We start from the raw sequence: 20211 nt of genomic DNA on the forward strand, positions 1-20211 counted from the left end.
ATATAGATGTCAGCACGATTGAGCCCTCATGAGGGCTCTCTTCCTGGCTTGTGCATGACCACCTGCTTGCTGTGCCCTCACACGGCCTCTTCTCGATGAAGACAGAAGGGGAGAAAGAGAGAGAGAGATCTCTGGTGTCATTTCTTTGTCTTATAATGGCACCAGTCTATCAGATTAGGGACCCTCCTTTTGACTTCATTTAACCTTGGTCACCTCCCTAAAGGCCCTATCTCCAAATATAGTCCAATTGTAGGTTAGGGCTTCAACTTATAAATTTTGAAGAGGAACATAATTCAGTCCATAGCAAGCTCCCAGTAAATTCTTGTTGCATAGAACTGAGCCTAACTTGTCTTATGAAAACAAATGGCTCATTTACATACCCTAAAACAAAAGAATCAAAATGATTATGGTGGTGGATAGCTAACCAAGCATCACCATATTTGCTAATATTCTAATGTCTACATCTTTTAAACCATTGAATCTTTGGAACGATTTTGAAAAATAAGCAACAAAGGAGATGTGTTTAGATATGCTGCTGTTTCATTTGTTTTCAGTAATTAAGCTGGCGTTACCAATCGCTTTAATCTTAGACATCACTCATTCTATTGCAGACGTCCCTGGACATTTGTTCTTACAAAATGAATTACTTCTATTGAGGATACAGCACCTTTGCAAATCAATGGACCAAATTTAACATAGATCCAGAGAGATCTCAATGGGCATTTTTAAAATGAATTTATCTTATTAATCTGTTTTAAAGACTTCATTAGGAAGAAATTCTAGTCCTCACACGGCTACCTCAAACATATGAAAACTTCCTTTAGCCATAGTTTGACTACATCAGCGGTTCTCAAGCTGTGGTTCTGGATCAGCAGCACCACTGAGTTTTAACAGCCCTCCTGGTGATTCTCATGCATTCAATACTTTGAGACTCACACCTTGCTCAATAGCTCCAAACTCTGCTTTCACATTAAAATCTGTGGGAAAGCTTTCTAAAAATGCTAGTGTCACCCACAAATATGAATTAATTGTTGTAGGGTTGAAGCTAGGCAACACTGATTTTTAAAAGTTCGCCAGGTGATTCTCATGTGTAGACAAGGTTGAGAACCACCGTCATGGATTAATTTGCATGCCATTCAAAACTGAAGTTATAGGGCTGTTTGTAACCTCTAACAGAGTTTATAAAGGAGGCCAGGATTCTTTTAAGATCAGGCTTAAAAGAAAGATTGTTCTCAATCTTCCTTCGCCGTTTTTTAATATAATTGAGATATAAATAAATAAAATAAAAATATCCTTTCTAGTTGTACACTTTAATGAGTTTTGATAAATGTATGAAGTCAGGTAACCACAAACACAATCAAAACAGAAAATATTTCCATCATCCCATCCTCCAAATGTTCCCTCGTTTCCATTTGTCATCAATGCCCTGTTCCTGTCTCCAGCCCCTGGACACCACTGATCTGATTTCTTTCCCCACAGTTTTGCCTTTTCTAGAATATCATGAAAATAGAATCATACAGTATACATAGCCTTTTGCTTTCTTCCTCTTTTAATTTTACTTAGCAGAATGATTTTGAGATTCCTCCATGTTGTATGCAACAACAGTTCTTTCCTTTTTATTTCTGGGTTTATCCCTTTATATGAGTGTACCACTGTTCATTTATCTATCCACCAGCTGATGGACATTTGAGAATTTCCCATTTCACAATTAGGGATAAAGCTGCCCTAAGCAACTGCATGTGGCATATGTTTTCATATCTCCTAGATATGTATCTAGAAGTGTGATTAATGACTTGTAAGGTAAAGGTACTGACACACTATTTTCAAAGAGGTCATATAATTTTCATTCTCATTAGCAGTATGTGAGATTTCTAGTTGTTCTGCATCCTCCACAGCACTTTGTGTTTTCTCTTAATTTTGTTTCTGTTTGTTTTCGTCATTCTAATGGGTGTATAGCTTTACGTTATTGTGATTTTAATTTGCTTCTCCCTAATGACTAATGACGTTGAGCATATCTGCCATCTATAGCTCTTCTTTTGTGTGTTCAAAACTTTGCCCAGATGTTTCATGGGTTGTTTTACACTTATAGAGTTGGAAGGGTTTGATACATATTTTGGATACCTGTCCTTTATAAGCTATATTTTTTGCAAATATTTTCTCCCATTTCACAAGTTAAGAAAATATTTTAACAAACGTCTTTCAAAGAGCTTATGTTTGTAACTTTAATAAAGAACTTATGTCTTTTATACATTATTGTTTACATTTTTTAGTGTCCCATGAAATCTATGCCTAAATCAAATTTACAAAAATTTTCCTAACAAGGTTTTTTCTAAAAGTTTTATAAATTTAGTTTTGCATTTAAGTCTACAACCCATTTTGATTTTATTTTTGTATGTGGTATGAGATATCAATTGAGATTTTGGTTTTCTCTGTCTATGGAAGCCCAAATGCTCCATCATGTTTTGTTGATAACTATCTTTATTGAATGACCTTGGCACCTTTGTCAAAATTCAGTTGATAAAGTATATGTGGAGCTATTTCTTGATTTTGTATTCTGTCCCTCTGACCTGCATGTTTAACCTTATGACAAAAATGTGTTTTGGCTTCTATACGTCCTTTTATTTCTATATAACTGTTATGTTAAATGTCCTTTCAATGTCTGTTACCTTAACTGATTGAAAGTGCTGTTTGGGTCTTTTACTTATTCTTAATTCTAATTCGCTGTCTACTTGTTCTACTGTTTACCAAGAGAAGAATGTTGAACCATTTGTAGATTTCTCCATTTCTCCTTCCTATCAATCATTTTTTGTTTCATAAAGTTCCATTGTTAGCTATGTACATCTTTAGAAGTGTTACATCTCCTGCTTGAATTACCCGTTTTATTAGTGTGTTATGACCCTCTTTATCTCTGGTAATTTTCTTGTATTGAAGCCTATTTCATCTGATAATAACCAATGCAGCTTTATTTTGAGTAGTGTTTGCTGGGGTATATGGATTTCCATTGTCTTATTGTCTTACTTTTAACCTTCCTTTTCTTTCTTTCTTTCTTTCCTTTTTTTTTTTTTGAGGAAGATTAGCCCTGAGCTAACATCTGCCACCAATCCTCCTCCTTTTGCTAAGGAAGGCTGACTCTGAGCTGACAGCCATGCCCATCTTCCTCTACTTTATATATGGGATGCCTGCCACTGCATGGCTTGATAAGCAGTGTCATGTCCACACCCGGCATCCAAACCAGTGAACCCCGGGCTGCCTAAGTGAAACATGTGAACTTAACTGCTGCACCACAGGGCCAGCCCCTGAACTTTCTTTTTAAAATGAGTTTCATGGAAGAAGCATATAATGTGGCCTTACTTTCTTTGTCAGATCTGACCATCTCTGATTTTATTTGGAGTATTTAGAGCATTTATATCTATTGTAGTTACTGAAATATTTAGATTCAAATCATGATAGTTCTTTCTATTTGTCTCATCTGTCCTGTTTTCTTTTCCCTCTATTTTCTGGCCACCTTCTATATCGAGGATTTGTTATTGACTTCATTTTATCTCCACTATTGGCTTATGAGTGTTACCTGTTCTGTGATTATTTTTAGTCATTGCTCCATGCTTACAATATATATCTTTCAGTTATAATATCCTACCTTCAAATAGTGTATATTTTATTTCCTACACTATCAGTGTAGTGTAAGAACCTTAAGACAACACACTTAATTTCCTCCCTTCCTTCTTTTTTGCTATTGTCATACATTTTACTTCTACACACATTAGAAATCTCCAATATATTGTTACTATATCTGCTTTGTAAACTCTTTAAAACCATTATACATAATAATAGAAAAAGCAAATTTTATGTATTCATCTTTATTTTTTACATTGTCTGGTGCTCTTCATTTCTTTGTGTACAGCCAAATTTCCTTTTTGTATCACATTCCTTCTGCACAAAGAATGTTCTGATAAGACTGAGTTCTCTCAGCTTTTGTTTTCCTGCAAAAGTTATTTCGTTTTTATTTGTGAAAGATATTTTTGCTTAGTTTAGAATAAGGAAATGGCTTTTTTAACGTGGCTTATTTTAATTCTTTCAGAATTTAAAAAGTAACTCCATTTTTTTCTGACAGGAAATCTTCTGCCATTCTTAATTTTGTTCCTCTAAATGCAATCTTTCTCCTTTTTTTCCCACCCTTGGCTACATTGAAGATTTTCTCTTTACCTGTGTTTTTTGCCACTTGAGTATGATGTTTCTAGGTGTGTGTGTGTCTGTTTGAGTGTGCTTCTGTATTTCTCCTCGTGCACTCTTTGCACTTCTTGGATAGGTATTTTGTTGACTTCTATTAATTTTGGAAAATTCTTGGCCAATATATCTTCAACTATTTCTTCTTCCCCATTTATAAGGATATAAATTAATTCATGGGTCCTAAATCTTTGTTAGTGTCTAAAACCTATATGAAGCTATAGATATTAATAGAAATACATACACAAAATACGCAAAGTAGAGAGAGAAGAAAAATAAAACTCAATAAGAAAATGCTTCTTTGATACTGAAAAAAATCGACAGAGGTTTTTTTTTCATTTTGAATTTCAAACCCACAATCTTGTGAAGGTTGTCAGACCTAAAGCTTATTTTTTACGCCTAAATTTACATTTTTCAACTTTTGCCTGTGATAGGGTTCAAGACGTACTACCCTAAAATATGGCACCTTGGCATTTTGAATATTTTAAGCTAAAGAAGTTTGAGAAAACAGCAGAAGCAAGAAGATTGCTGCGAACTTCACCCCTGCCCTTCTCCCCTGAAACAGCTCATAACACCCTGATGTGAGAGGTGCGCTCCCTGGACCAGCAGGAGAGGAACGTCCTTATCTCTGAGATAAACGGGTGCCAAGAAGAGTCTGGGCAAACAGGCCTTGCTAAACTTCCCCCAGTTTACTACTCTTACCTCATACTCCTGAGCCTATCATCTTTCTCCATTGACTATCTACTCTTTGTCAGTTCTCTAGGCTCTAATTGTTTCCTCTGGTTTTCATATCATTCTGAACGTTCCTGTGTCATTTAAAATATAAAGAAATTTGTGTATTTTTCTCTCGTTAATCTGTCTTTGTCAATTTAATTTTCAAACCCAGCCAGGAATCCTCAGAGGGTCAAGGAAAACTTTTTTCTCCCCTATACCTGTAATACTCACATCTGATAATCCAGACACCTAGTATAATTCTGTCTTCTAGGTACATTTGGCACCTTCTTATTACAGAATTCCAGATTAATGGGGGTCAATTTTGAGTTTGCCAACCCCAGATAACTTCACAACACACCACAATCCTTCTGGACTCCTTCTCGCACCCCTCCTCCCACCAGAGAACATTGCTGAGAAACATTTGCCTTCTATATTGGCCATAGCTTAGTTTTCTTTTCATTTCTTCTGTCTCATTGTCATAACTCTCAATAAATTGCTTATTCAAATTTAATAAAAACTGCTAAATCATTCACTTTTTTTTTTTACCTTTATCACTTTCTTCAACTTGAGCCACAATTTCACCATACCTATAAAATAAATCTAATCGGTTGAGTAAAGAGAGAATGTGGCAGAAAATTCATGTCGCAATTTACTTGTCTCTTTTTAACTCCTAGCAACAAACACAATTTGTGTCTTTTTACTAGTAATGTCATTATTATAATTGGGAGATGATAATAAAAACTAAGAGCTTTTAATAAAAAATACTCCATAAAGTTTTAACAGCACTATATTCATTTCAAGCACTTCCATGTCCATTTCTTATTTCTTTCTTACCATAAACCTGTAAGGTCATCAGGGGAGTTGTTATTACCCTTGAGGAAAGTGGTCCGTATGGCTCAGAGAGCAACAGGGAATTAGGTGTGTCTGACATAACACAATGTTCTGCCAAACAAGCTCAACAGGCTATGTGAAATCACCGAAGATTTGCCTTCTGGTCTCCTATGAAAAGAAAAATAAGTAGAGTGTGAAAAGGGAAAATTTTAGTTGTGGGCTAGGAATCAGGAGACTTAGGATTCCATCTCTACGTGGCTATTTATGATATGACTCAAACCAGTCATTTAACTTTTTAATTTCTACGTCTGCAGTAAGATGATGATGGTGATTACAGTGACTGCCTCACAGGATGTGTGGAAAGTGCTCTGAAAGCTGAAACAGTTACTCCGTCACCACTTCCCCCAATAAAACCCTGATTTGTAGCATTTGCCAACTCCTGTAGTTTAAATAACACCTATTCATAGATACCATTTAAATATAATAGAAGTAATGAGTTCTGAGTATTTATTAATTTTGTTTTAATGTATTATTTAAAAAACAATTTTTTTAGAGCAGTTTTAGGTTTATGACAAAACTGAGAGGAAAGTACAGGGATTCCCCTGCCCCCACACATATGCATGTCCTATTGTCAACATCATTCACTGCAGTGGTACATTTGCTACCCAGGATGAACCTACACTGAGACATCATAATCACCCAAAGTCCATAGTATTTTAGGATTGACTCTTGGTGTTGTACCTTCTGTGGGTTTGGACAAATATATAATGGCATATCTCCATCATTACGGTATCTAGAGAGTATTTTCACTGCTGTAAAATTCTCTGTGCTCTGCATATTCATATCTCTCTCCCCCCAAACTCTGATCTTTTTACTATCTCTATAGTTTTTCCTTTTTCAGAGTGTCGTATACAACAACTATCATTGGAATTGTACAGTGTGCATAGCCTTTCCAGATGGGCTTCTTTCACTTAGTAAAAGGCATTTAATTTTCCTGCATGTCTTTTCATATCTTGATAGCTCTTTTTTTTTTAAATGCTGGATAATAGTCCACTTTCTGATTGTCCCACAGTTTATTTATCCGTTCACCTACTGAAGGACATCTTAGTGGCTTCCAAGTCTTGGCAATTAGGAATAATGCTGCTATAAACATCCATGTGAAGATTTTTGTGTGGAAGTAAGTTTTCAGCTCCATTAGGTAAACATCAAGGAGTGTGATTGCTAGATCTCATGGTAAGAGTATATTTAGTTTTGTAAGAAACCATCAATCTGTCTTCCAAAGTGGCTGTACCATTTTGCATTGCCACCAGTAAAGAGAATTTCTGTTGTTCCACATCCTCACTAGCATTTGCTGTTGGGTTCTAATGTATTTTTTTATTTTAAATTTATACAATTTAATTTTTAATAATGACAGATTTAACAACCCATTAGCAAAATTCCTGAAAATTTAACAACTGGCTCTGATGTAGCAGCCCCATGCTAGCCCCGTTCCAGAAGACTAGGACTGCCTCTGCTCTTCTCTGGTACTAGTGAAAGAAACTTTCTATCTTAAGTCTGAGTTCTCTGCCTTTCTAGAAGCTTCTTTCCAAAGGCTTTCACCCCAAGCAAAGCTGTGGTCTTCACATTTTCATTTTGACTTGTGCTGTATGTGAGCGTCCTCTGTCATTAACTCTTTACGTCTTGGGATTTCAGTCAACCCTCAGAGCGTACAGTGAGGTCCAGAGGGTCCAGTCTGTCTCCTCAGATCACTGACACCCCATTCTCTTGGATTAACCATGAATAAACCTGAGCTTAAGTGACCTGTTGAAAAGTCATACGACTTATTAGTGCCAGAACTGGGGTCATATTCAATTCAGCTGACTCCTACATCCTCAGGCCTGGTAATGCAGCCTCCACTGGGGCGGAGAGAGCTAGAGCCTTGTGGGAGAATGAGACGTCGCTCCTTCTGTCACCCCATCCAATCTGTGGCCCTGTTTCCCTTAAAGTGTCTACTTTAACACCGTTTTGGAGTTATTCCTAGGCTCTTGCTATCTTTCAGGGCTGAGTAACCCTTTTTGAGGTGTATAATCCATGATAATGAATATTGATCTCCAGTAAGTTAGACCAAGATGAAGTCTTTTGCTCTAGATTAGCCATATGCGTCCCTTAACAGCTTGAGAAAAGGCTCCAGAGCATCTAATAAACAAGCACCAGAGAGAAATAAAAAAGACACTGTGTTGCTAGGATACTTGACTGGGTACTTGTTTTATTATCAAGGCAGTAAGTGTAAAACAAACAATGACAATTGCTACCTCAAAGAAATACAAAATGCTTGCTAGAAAGTGACAGAAAGAAAAAATAGATGATCTCTGGAGAAGGGAGACTGCTTTCTGCCATGCATTCAGTTTGAAGAAATGCTTATTCTTTTCACTTAGTCTCTCAGAGGCTTGAAAAACTAGCAACAGTCACGACAATATGTAATTAAGGCAGTAGAAGCAATATTGTAAACAAGTAGTCTATTGTTCCTTTCTTGTTCTTTGTGTATAATCAAGAGACAGAGAAAGCTTTTCCATGGCTACGATCCACTAAGCACCAGCGTTCATTTAGTTGTGCCTACACAAGGCCAGGGCAGCTGATCAATTCATTCAACTCGACAGAAGAATAAGAATCCATTCAAACCACTTTTGGACCCTCTTAAAACTATTTGTTTGGCTTCCCTGTTTGCTTCACTGAATTTTAATCACTTAACTAAATGAAAATGTTTTTAAGTTGGCTTTATATGCCCAAAATTATGACTGGTAGCATGAAGATTACGTGTGTAATAGAAGAAAACTTCCTGCCACAAAACAAGGGGTTTTTGGCAAACAGATTACTCAGTTAACCTGATCTTGACACTGGCATCTAGAGACCAGGGTCTGATAAGTTAGATGGTAGCCAAGAAAAATTAGAATAGGGAAAGACTTCAAGAAAAAGTTCCATGAGAATGGTCGGAGTGAAAATAAAATCAGAAAGCCAACTATGTTATTGAGTCTGAAAGTTGATTGCAGGGACCTGGAACATGTGATTAAGCTAAAAGGTCAAATCCTGGTTACCGGAGACATTGAGAGGCCAGTAAAGTGCAACAGAAATAATGAGCAATAGAACACCATATTTTTTCTCTACACGTTAATGGATGCACACATTTTCTTGTGATAGGATTCTAGTGCCTTGATTTGTACATTGAGCTAGACTTAAAAACAAAAGGGAAATTCTCTTACCATGGAAAAACTGAAAGGCTTACAGAGGAAGCATTGTTAGAAAAGGACGTCCATCAAATGCTAGGTAACTTGGTGCAAACATTAAGGTGTTGGGAGAAGGTGAAGACCAGTTAGGCCACTTCTGATAGGTTCCATGGGAAATAGCGTCTTCAGTTTGGTTTATTCACAAATAAAGAATTTCGATCAGCAAAAAGAGAAACGGAGTACTTTCCAGGAATGCCTGTTTTAAAACCACTCTTCTGTTGTGGTAGAGATAATTATTTTTATTTGTAATAGGAGCTACAATTGTTTTTCTTGAAAAATCAAATGCTGACCAAACCCTAAACACTTCCTATCTTTCTCACCACTTTACCCCTGAGACCTCAGTCTTGATTTGAAGGGATGGTAATGAACGCTGAGAGGAAAATTCTAATGCCAAACCCCTTTAGGCTTGCTCTTGCCAACTGAATTATTAGCTGAGAGAAGCCCGCTGAATTAGTTTTTTTCTTCTTCATTAATTTATTGAGAGCCATATTCTATACGCCTGTCAGCTATGATTTTTTTCCTAGAGAGACTTAATAATGTCTGTGTTTAACCATTCTTAACTATCTTCACAAAATATCAGTAACTTGGAAGATGCACATTTTTATAAAAGAATATGTGACAGCCTATGATGCAAACGACAGGTTAAAGAGTCAAGGTAGCTTCTAACTTCTAAATCCTGATCTTTCTCAAGTGTGCCCCTGAGATATAGTTCTTATGTGAAAGGGATTCTGGCCAAAATCCCACCCCAGTAATGTTAGTTTTCCCAGGCTCAGATCTATACGCTCAATAATGCTTTATTTTCCTTGCCTTCTGCTGTACGAGGAAGCATTGATATCTTCTTTTATTAAAGTTTATTCCTCTCCGTAAGCTTTGACTGAATGCAAGTTGCTGCAGTGCTCTACAATCTTCTTATTCTTTCTGCGTTTTCTCCTCTTGTCCTCTGTGGTCCCCACTCCACTGTCTCACAATATGCAAAGTGGCGGGTAGGATGGGCGATTCAGGTCATCTCTCTATCCTGTCGATTTACCTGAGATTCTTTCCTTCTCAGTAATAATGTGAGTAATTTGCTTTTCTAGAAGCAAATATTGCAACTTCTATTGTGTCCTGCCCCAAATCTTTTGCCTAAATAACCCAGTCTTCAAACCATCCTGTGAATGTTTGAACTCTTGTGCGACTTGAGAAACGAGGACTACAGAGAATTTGCAAACCTGAGACATCTCAATTTACGTTCTGTAGGATGAAAAAGAAGATAGCAGTTCAGCCTCTTACTGTCGTGGTTATAGGCTCTTGAGACCAAGCACACCTCTGCTGGGAGCTTTGCTATATGGCCCTTCCTGATAAGAACTCTATGATATTAATATGTTGATTTCTGTGAAAAAATTTTAAGAACTCAAATATATATATATATATACATATGTACAAATACATGTATTTATGTGTGTATGTATATATTTATACACATATGGCAGATGGTAGCTTTATTAAGATAAAGTTTACATAGCATACAATTCATCCATTTAAGGTATCCAATTCAATAATTTTTAGTATATTCACAGAATTGTGCACCAGAATCACCCCCAAAAGAAACCCTATCCTTTTTAGCTGTTTCCTCTCAGCCCCTCCATTTCCCCAGCCCTAGGCAAACACTAATATATTTTTTGTCAATTTAGATTTGCCTGATCTGGACATTTTATATAGATGGGCTCATATAATATTTTGAGGCTAGGTTTTGTGGCTAGGTTCTTTCGCTCAGAGTAATATTTTAAGGTTCATCTGTGTTGGATAGATTCTTAGTTATTTTCAATCTCCTTACCCCTGCCGACCCCCATGCATCCTCCACATGTTGGTAAGAGTATATTTCCAAATGATAAATCTGTTTATGGAGAAGTCCACTGCCTACAGGAAGAAATCTAATTTCCTAGACATTGCAGACCAAGTTCTTTTATTTTTACCGTCTTAACCATTTTTAAGCATATAGCTCAGTGCTGTTAAGTAAATTCACAATGTTGTGTAACCAATTTCCAGAACACTTTTCATCTTGCAAAATTAAAACTATACCATTAAACAACAGCTTCCCCACCCGCTCCTCTCCAGCCCCTGGCAATCACCATTCTACTTTCTGTCTCTATTAATTTGACTACTCCAGGTACCTCATAGAAGTGGAATCATACAGTATTTGTCTTCTCATGACTGGGTTATTTCGCTAAGCATGATGTCCCCAAGGTCTATCCATGTCGTAGCATGTGTCAGAATTTCCTTCTCTTTCTAAGGCTGAATAATATTCCATTGTAAGTATTTTTGTTTTGGTGTGTATGGTATTTGTGTTTTGTGCGTATGGTGTTTAAACAACATATTTTGTTCACCTGTCAATGGTCACTTGGGCTGCTTCTACCTTTTGGCTATTGTGAATTAATGCTGCTGCGAACATGGGTATGCAAACATCGGTTAGAGACCGTGCTTTAAGTTATTTTGCATATATGACAAAAGGAATCAGAATATGCCATTTTAAAACATGACACTTTGGCATGAGGATTATTTTGAGATTAAAGCAATTGAAAATCAGCAAATTCAGAAAGAAATCTCTATCCTTTCATAATTTGCCTAAAGCAGGACATGTTTTCCTTCGTGAAGGTGACATGCATTTCCCTGTGAAGGTGGCTCCCTTTTCTATACCAGGAAGAGGAGAGTTACTCTTGTCACCAGTGACAGAGAATCAGCTCCAAGATGAGTCTGCATGAATAAACATTACTACAATGACCTATATCTTCCATTAGTTTCTCCCATACATTTCCTATTCATTTTGCCATGATTCATCCAGCCTTGAGGCCCAAGCCCTCTTTCCTTTGTTAAAATGGTACATAAGCCCCCAAGTCTAACTACTTCACTGAGCTTCACTTCTTTTCTGTGACTGTCTATACCCATGAAATATTAATAAAAAATCTGTGCCTTTTTGCCTGTTAATCTTTCTTTTGTTAATTTAACTCATAGGTCCCAAGGTACTAAACCTAAGCATGTAGAGGAAAAGGTTTTCCTCCCCAATAATACCTAGAAGTAGAATTGCTAGACCAGGGCCTGGCCCAGTGGCACAGCGGTTAGGTGTGCACGTTCCGCTTCGGCGGCCCAGGGTTCGCCGGTTCAGATTCTGGGTGTGGACATGGCACTGCTTGGCAAGCCATGCTGTGGCAGGTGTCCCACATATAAAGTAGAAGAAGATGGGCATGGATGTTAGCTCAGGGCCAGTCTTCCTCAGCTAAAGGAGGAGGATTGGCAGCAGATGTTAGCTCAGGGCTAATCTTCCTCAAAAAAAAAGAAAAAACAAAAGAATTGCTAGACCATATTGCAATTCTATTTTTAATTTTTTGAGCAGTGGTCATACTGTTTTTCACAGGGGCAGCACCATTTTATATTCCCACTAACAATGCACAAGAGTTCTAACTTTTCCACATCTCTGCCAAGATTTCTTATCTTCTGTTTTGTTATTTTTTTGCTTTTTCCTGGTACCCATCCTAATGTGTATGAGCTGGTATCTCATTGTGATTTTTATTTGCATTTGACTTTATTTGTTTTGAGCATATTTTCACTTGCTTATTGGCTATTTGTATATCTTTAGAGAAATGTGTATTCAAATACCTCAAATACTTTTTATTTGATATTTGGTCGAGTTGTAGTAGTTCTTATACATTCTGGCGGTTAACTCCTCATCATACATACAATTTGCAAACATTTTTTCCCATTCATTCTGCTGTTTCATTCTGTGGATTGTGTCTTTTGATGCAGAGGTCAAATTATTTTTGAAAAATTGTCTTGATAATGTGGATAAACAGTTTCATTTCATAATACTATTGTCCACCAATATCCACAGAGGAGTTTGGGCGCTTTCCCTTAATTTTAGCACTCCAGGCCATCCTTCAAGGGACATGGGCCATTGTCATTACCTTCCCCACATCCTACCCAGACAGTTTACACTGTGGGAGAAAAATCCTGCTGATTGACTCCTAGTTCCAGACTCTTCCTAGATATTGGTTAAGGCAGCCTTTGGGAGGAAGCGAGAGGCCAAGGCCCTCATTAGTTCATGGCAGTTACTCTGTTGTGACTCCGCTTTCAGACTCTGTCCTTCATCAGTTTGGCTTGGCTGCTACTTTTCTGTGCCTTCTGCTCGGGACTCTGATTATATGTTATCTAATTTATGTGTCCTGAATCTACAATAGATTATACCTGACACTGTATCTGTTACTCGTTTCACCTTTCTCTGATATATTAATATCTACTGAAGGCTTCAAAGCTTCCGCTTACAAACATTTCTTCACTTATAAATGAGGATCATAATAATAATGCTTTTTTCTTAGAGTTTTGTTATTGTTGTTGTTGAGAATAATGGATTTAATGTATGTATGTAACTTCCTATTAAAAAAATAAATGTTTACTAATGCTGGTGCCTCTGAAACAAAATCCATGTTATATCCTCCAAAGTTAGATGCTTCTTTGGACCGCTGCATCACTAATCAGCTATCTCTGGTATTCCTGACCTGATTGTTCAGCATCTTCACTGGCCTTGTCCTGCCTAGCTCTAGCTCTAGTCTTCTTGTTACATAAGAAAAGAATAAAAATAAAAGATAATATCACCAACCAAGAAATCATGCTTGGCCTACTGTTTATCATATTTATAGTTTATTTCAAGTTGAATGCTACCTTAATTGATACAAGAAACAAAGTATAATTTTAACAATAAATAGATAACTGTCTATACCAAATGTATAGCTTTTGTAACAAATGGATTATAGAAAGCAGTTTCATCTACAAGACCTGGGGCAGCCTCTTGCACCCTACTTCTGAGATGCCTGGGTCTATGGTGATGTCTCTGGTTTGGTTTATCTACCCAGAGAAAAGTGAACACATGAAACAGAAAAAAACAATGCCTAGACTTTACTGCTAGGGGATGATGGCTTAGTTTCCTTACCAATGGGGGCAAGAATTATAAGGGGAAGAACAAGCCTGGGTATGCCCAGGTGTGCTTAGCTAAGAGATTACAAGAGATTGAAGGGGATTCCCCACAACTGGACCATGACCTTGGTTATCGACCACTTACATAATATCTTAGGCTTTGAAAAGTCTGATTGGCAACTCCTCCATCTTTAGAGAGGTCCAATCCAGAAGGTGGCCAAAAGAGTAGGAATTTGGGAAGAAATTTCTTTCTTCCATGGACAGAAGTAAAAACATAAGTAAAAGGGGCAGATTTCCCATTCTTCAAAAAACGGTAATGATAAAGCAAACAGTGGGGAGAAAAAAGTTAATGAACATCACCGTTCTTTAGTGTTCATTCAGCATCATGGTAGCGCCTCAAATCACATTCAATCTCTTTGTTTTTTTAAAATATAACTTTTTCCCAACACTGTTCAGCTCACAGTGATTCCTTATATCAGTGCACTCTCTCTTTTGTCTTGTGCTTCTCCGTCAAGATTATCACAATTCAGAGACACTGCATTTTCCTATACAGTCACGCTTCACTTAACGATGGGGATATGTTCTGAGAACTGTGTTTTTAGGAGATTTCATCATTACGTGACTATCATAGAGTGCACTTACAAAAACCTAGATGGTATAGTCTTCTACACCCCTAGGCTATCTGCTACTAATCTTATGGGAACACCATCATATATGCAGTCTGTGGTTGACCTAAACGTCATAGTATGATGCATGACTGTACATTACAACCAACTTCAGTCTAGAAAATGGAAGAAGAACATATTTGGAATGTCCCCCATGGTATATGTTTCACATTTGAAAGTCAGCTCAAGGACAATCCTGAGTTTCTTTTAATAAAAGTGAGTAAATTGCCAGTGTATTTCATCATTCACCCTCTGATAAGAAGCTTTCATATTATGATCAGACTCAATGCAAAGATCTTTGGCCATGACAGAAATTAATAGACAATTTTTTCTGTTAGGTCAACACTTATGAAAGGTACCTAAGTCATGTTATTTTTTTAAAATTTGTGGAGGCAGTAAGGCAAGAGAAGAGGGAAGTAGGGGAAGAGATGGCCTCTAGCTACCAAAGCTTCCAAAACATGCCTGAGATCTCAATCTGCTTTCTTTGTAGTTGTGAAACCGAAAGCACAGTTTATTTCCCATCCCACATCCACTTGTCTCCTCAGACATCGTTTATGCCATCTGTCCTCAACATGTAATCAAAGTGTTTCTGCTTTCTTTCCTCTCTACTACCATTACCTGATACAGTGGCGATTTTATAATGGAAGATCACTGGAAGAAAAGACCACAATTTATGCCAGTCATCAAGGCCTCTAAAATCCCAGTGCTGAACATATTCTTGTGACTGCGCTCCTTCCCATGGGCCAAGCGTCACTCCCTGCCCCCCTTATTCTTATAACTCAGAAATTATATAACTGAGCAGATGGAAAGAGTCCCATCTTCCCATCTTTTTGAAAAGATCTTATTGGGACTGATATCTGCAGGAATCAGTTTGGAAGAGTCGGCATTGCCAATAAGAGTATGACCATCAGAGAGTCCTGGACAGCTCCTGAGGCAAGAGAACAAACTCATGCCATGGACTTTCATTTGCCGAGCATTTTCCATCAATTAATCAGGAAGCATGGACTTCAGTCCTGAGAAAGCTTGAATAGATGTCATGTCACTCACTCTGCTTCAACAGTCACTACAGCTTCTTTGGACTTTGAAGGTATGTTCATAGTAAATTTTCTTGCAAAGAGACAAGAAATAACCAAAAAAAAAAGCAATTAATGAAAGAATAAATACAAATGGCCAATTCAAAAACTTTTTTAAAAATCTCACTAATATTAAAAAAAAATGGATAGTAAACAAGGATGTCACTGTTTGACTATTAAACTGCAAAGGCCTTTAAATAATAATAGCCGTTATTAATTGGAATATAAAGAAATAAACATTCTTATAAAATAGTGTAGTGTTAAAAGTTATAAAATCTTTTGACAACAGCATCAAAACTCTTAAAGAATCTGTCAACTTGATGTAGTGATTCCACTCATATGACTTTATCCTCAGGAACTCAATAAATGCACAAAATCTGTAAGTAGACATGTTTCATAATGTACAAGTAGATAGATTTTACATGTCTTGATAGGTAATACTAGTTATATAAGCTATAGTATTTCCATACAATGAACTACAATGTACTTCCCTCAGCTGGCTTGGGCTGTCATAACAAAAGGCCACAGACTGGGTGGCTTAAACAATAGAAATTTATTTCTCACAGTTCTGAAGGCTAGGAAGTCTAAGATCAAGGTGCTGGTCAATTTGGTGCCTAGTGAGAGCTCTCTTCTTGGCTTGTAGAAAGGGACTTAGCCACTTTCTCACTGTGTCCTCACATGGCCTTTGCTTGGTGAGCACATTTGTGGAAAGAGATCTCTCTTTCTTCCTCTTCTTATAAGGCCATGAGTCCTATAGCATTAGGACCTCACCCTTGTGACCTTATTTAATTTTAATTAACTCCTATAAACCTTATCTCCAAATCCCTTATCTCCAAATATTGGGCTTCAACTTATGAATTTGGGGGCAGGAGGGCACAATTCAGTCCAAAGAAGTACTCATGAGAAACACGGACAAATTGGTAAGTGAAAAGCTAATGAAAAAATAGTCACCTATTTTTTATAGGTTGGAAATTGGTTGTCAGGGAATGAGAAGATTGCAAACAAATTTTAGACATTATAAAGGTTTGTAGCTCTCCAAAGATCAACTCTACCCAATAAAATCTTATTCTTTAGTATTTTATTTCTATCATTGGATTTTCTTGACCTCTTTTGCTGCTTGGGATAAGATTCTCCAGGACTAATTCCTACTGGCCTTTATCAGCAGCTGGAAACCTGTTTGATGCAGCAGCTGGGAATAGAAGAGACTCACCTGGGAAATGAAAACTCTATATTGATTTTGGGAATCTGCTTCAAAAAATCATTCTCTATATGAAAAAGAGGAAATATAGTCCTTTTGCCTGGGAAGTTGCCAGAGCAGAAATCATGAGCTATTTCTCTTCATCTTTAAACTTTCAAGAAAGATTAAGAAGAAAAGAGCTATAGCCTCTTACAGAAATGATTATCATTGAGTAATATGTGATATCACACTTCCCGGTGTTCAGCCATTTCAAAGACTTTCATTCTTGCTATATTTGTGACTAAATTGATTAAAATTTGTTGAATGCTTTTTCAGGGGTATTATGTGACATCGTGTTTAGTCTATGGGCACTAGTACCTACGGGTGACCATGGTGATTGATTGATGTATCACTCTATCTATCTGTCTAGTATCATCTATCATCTATTTATCTATATCTGTCTAATTAATTTAACTTTAATAATATCTAAATTATTTTGTTTATATAATATCATCTGCATCTTCATATTGTGCTTAATATAAAAATTTGTTTACCTGTATATTTAGTCAATCTATTATCTTGAATGGTTCATTACATTTTTACTAGAGTGAAGTTTTTGTAGTTGTTTATTTAAACAAAAAAAAAAATCAAGCCTGAGTGCCCAGCAAATTAAAGAACAGGTGCTGCAACTCAAAAAAATAGTATATAAATGTCATGTCTTTTTTTAAAACAAATAAATAAATTACAAATATACATAGAAAACAACTGGAAGGATATCACACAAATATTAACAGTATTTATCTTTGAGTATCTTTTCTCCTTTGTGTTTATCTTGTATCTCACAGTTTATTTTATAATCACTGGAAATTGAATTTTTTTTCATTTTTTTAAAGGATAGATGTCTCTTAACTAAGTACTTCTTTATACCTGTTCACTCTTTACTCCTTCAACCTGTTCTGTGTCTGAAGCCTTCAAGAGGTACACATGACAGCTATATTTTCTTCTATGTCACCAATGGTTATGTGTGAATTCCCTAAATAAAGCTATTGGTGACTTTGTGCTCTACATCTGGTCAGTTTATAACCATAATAACAATGTCATAATTTGGATCCTGCAAACTACTCAAGATTGATGTCTTGCTACTGTGATGTGTGTTTCAAAATATAACAGTTACCCCCCAAATAACCACACAATGCTGCTTCAGTGTCTCTCTGCCTAGAATTCACTCCTTGTTTGTACTCTGGAAGGCACGTTTATTCTACAAGAGCAAGGTCAAGAACCATCTCTTTTCTGTTTCTCTGACTTTGACTTTTTTGTAGATTTCATATATAAGTGATACTATACAGTATTTCTCTTTCTCTGTCTAGCTTATTCCATTTAGCACAATGCAGTTTGGAGGGGGTGGGAGGTAGGGGACATGAGGGGTTGTTGGTCAAAGGGTACAAACTTTGCTATAAGATAAATAAGCTCTGAGGATCTAACGTACAGCATGAAGACTGTAGTTAATACCACATTATATATTTGAAATTTGCTGAGAGAGTAGATCTTAAATGTTCTCACCACACACACAAAGGTAACTACGTGAGGTGATGAATATGTTCATTAACCTGATTATGGTAATCATTTCACAATGTATATGTATATCAAACCATCATGTTGTATACATTTAAATATATATACTTTTATTTGTCAATTATACCACAAAAAGCTGGCAAAAAGTCACTAATTATCTTTTGGAAGCTTTCAATACATCCTTTTCCACCTTTATTCTCACCAAAAGGCCTAGGCAGCTTAATGACTCTTTAGCACAGAGAATATGCCTTCATCAAGCCCATGTCATATTATTCTGAAATAGTTTACTTTTTTTATTTGCCTGTGTTACGCTGGAAAACGAGTCACTTGAGTGAAAGCTTTTGGGTTTTTGAATTTATGTGTCCCATATTCTCCCATAGTGCTTGGCATGTGAATACATGTAGAATAATAATCGGTTGAAACAATGAATTATTGAATCATTCTTTAATGAATGAATTTTGTACTATTTTTCACTTAAGAAAAAATTTTAACATACATTATTCCCTTATATTATGATAAAATTGGTAAAGTGGAGACCGTACTAAACATACAGTTAACGATATTAGGTTTGAATTTTCACTCTCCATCTAGCTGTCTGTGAAGCCTTGAACATACCTATAAACTTCTCTATTTTGAGCTTATTCACTTTTAATTTGATGGAGAAAAATAGTAAAACTTAAATTAAGTCTTCACTTGAGCCATGTTTACAATAGATCTAACATTTTTGGATTCTGTTTCTAAACTTAGAACAATGTTACATGCTTCCAAATATTTATTTTATCCTCAAAAGTACTCTAATGCTGTTATTATCAAGTCTAGAGCATTGTTTAAGGTTATATAAACTATCTTGGAGCACCTACCACAGTAAAATATCATGCAATGTTTTTGTTGAATACAATTAAGGTAAAATTCAAGTAAAACAGTTTGAACCTTGCATTTTCCACTTGACAAGTATGAAACTAAGGCACAAGTAAGTTATTTAACTTCCCACATTTTTCACAGCAACTTATCTGATTTCCAGTTTAATGTCCTTCTTATTCAACTACAAATGTACATTTATGAACTATAATGCCCCACATGGAAAAAGTGAAAATGTGTAGCACTTTATTTTTTATGTTTTCATTGTAACCCCCTCCTGAGAAATGCTCAAGTGCCATTTAATTTCCAAATTCTGTTCCCAAAAGGTCTCCTTTTCTTTTGCCTTTCTTCTTTTATTTTTTCTTCCATGTTACCCCAACCAAAAGCTAAAGAACATTAAGCCTGAAAAAAAAATTCCAGTTTTCTATCACTCCAACATAAAACGAAATAGAAAAGTAAGTTGGAGAAACTATACCACAAGACCTACACGAGTTCCTTATGTAGTATGCCAGTTTTCAGCTCCCCTCTTCTGGGATCTAGGGTAATTTATTTTGAGAGAAGGATTGTCCTGACATCTTGGTCTTTATGCTTTGCCTGTTTTTAAATTTGAAATACTCTGAGACCTTTTATTAACTGAGAAAAAATGAAGCCCCTTTGAGACCTGTTTTGTAGCTTTATAAGTTTGTACTTTCCCCTGAAGTGTCCCAAATGTTATCAGTGGCAGCTGTGAAAAGCATCCAGCACTGTTATGTCCTGTAAAAATTATGTTCCCCAAACAATTTCCTTGCTGCAAATAAATCTCAGCAAGGACTGTGGTTGTTGAAAATTGAAATTAGAGAGCAACTTCCCAAATCTTAACATCCGTTGCTGCCTTTCCCTTTGCCGGGGGGAAATTC

This window comes from Equus quagga, chromosome 4 (genome assembly GCF_021613505.1).
Source record: "Equus quagga isolate Etosha38 chromosome 4, UCLA_HA_Equagga_1.0, whole genome shotgun sequence".
NCBI classification, from domain to species: domain Eukaryota; kingdom Metazoa; phylum Chordata; class Mammalia; order Perissodactyla; family Equidae; genus Equus; species Equus quagga.